This window comes from Symsagittifera roscoffensis, chromosome 1 (assembly GCF_963678635.1).
Source record: "Symsagittifera roscoffensis chromosome 1, txSymRosc1.1, whole genome shotgun sequence".
In the NCBI taxonomy this organism is placed as follows: Eukaryota; Metazoa; Xenacoelomorpha; order Acoela; family Convolutidae; genus Symsagittifera; species Symsagittifera roscoffensis.
The window spans coordinates 70,472,804-70,474,533 of NC_087062.1; positions in this window are offsets into that span (position 1 = coordinate 70,472,804).

Genomic DNA, 1,730 nt, shown 5'->3' on the forward strand with positions numbered 1-1,730 from the left:
ATAAAACCTATGTTTAATTGACTTAATCCTCTGTCCCATGTTTTGCCACTTTTACCTGTCTATGAACCCAACGATATCTTTACACATGTTGAAGCCTTCTTTTTTAAAGAGCTCTAACTTTTTTTCGTTTTTTTTTGAAATGCTTTTATCCTCTTTTTAAAAGAAAAACACGCTCAAAAAATTGATTCTGCGGATTTCGTTTTTACTTTTTTCTAAATAAAACTGCAACGGTTTCCTTTTTAGTTAAAAGAGATCTCTTTTTTTTTCAAAAAAAAGATTTCCTCAAAAATCCTTTAGCTTCGCTGTCTGAAAAGACTCCCTCTTGCTCTGCAGGTGTTATGGAGGCTTTCGTGTCATGGAACTGCTAGTAGAAGCAGTAACTGTAGACTCAACAAACTCGAGAAAAATTGAGTGATCCGGCAACGAGCGTCTACGACTAGCGAGGTTTCCGAAGGATCTGTACTGTTAGAGGTTGTCTTTGGTGGCCTTTCGTTTAAGGTCTGTGGAATTGTTACTAAAAACTGAAACTATTGTATTCTAATTTCAATTCATCTTTTTTTTTCAAAAAATCGTAAGTCTTTCTTAAAGTAGGTGATTTTTCTGTCCCATGTTTAGGCCATTTTTACATGGTTATTAATGATATCTCTACATGTTGAAAGATTCTGCATCAATTCTTTTTCTAGCAAAGTCTTTCTAATTCTTTTTTAACCAAGACTGAAATGTTGAACGATATGCTGAAACATTCTATGCCCTAAACATTGAAACATGAGAAAAAGCCAGACTGCTCACGAATTGCCACTGATCAGGCCAGAAACAACTTTAAAAAACTGTCAGTTTTTAAACCATAATCCGGGCTATTATGGGCGATTTTGAGGCTTGGTAAATATTTGGGATTCCAAGACCCCATGCAGCAAACAACAGCTCATGCAGCAGCAACCAATGAACAGTTTGAAAACGTGCTTCAGATTCCAGAACAACATTGAAGCCCGAAATCAAGAGTTTTATTTAAAACTATTGCATACTCCATTTCGCTTTTCACTTTGTGCTTCAATGATTTTTTCTGGAATCTGAAACCCGTCTTGAAATCCTCACTGGCTTCTGCTGCATGAGCTTTTGATTTTCCACTGTCTGAAAAGCCTTCATCTTGTTCCGTTGGTGTTAAGGAGGCTTTCGTGACATAGCACCGCTAGTAGAAGCAGTAACTGTAGACTCAACAAACTCGAGAAAAGATGAGTGATCCGCCAACGAGCGTCTACGACTAGCGAGGTTTCGGAAGGATGTGTACTGTTAGAGGTTGTCTTTGGTGGCCTTTCGTTTAAGGTCTGAGGAATTGTTAGTAAAAACTGAATTTATTGTATTCTAATTTCATTTCATCTTTTTTTTCAAAAAATCGTAATTCTTTCTTAAAGTAGGTGATTATTCTGTCCCATGTTTAGGCCATTTTTAAATGGTTATTAATGATATCTCTACATGTTGAAAGAATCTGCATCAATTCTTTTTCTAGCAAAGTCTTTTTAATTCTTTTTTAACCAAGACTGAAATGTTGAACCATATGCTGAAACATTCTATGCCCTAAACATTGAAACATGTGAAAAAACCAGACTGCTCAGGAATTGCCACTGATCAGGCCAGAAACAACTTAAAAAAACTGTCAGTTTTTAAACCATAATCCGGGCTATTATGGGCGATTTTGAGGCTTGGTAAATATTTGGGATTCCAAGACCCCATGC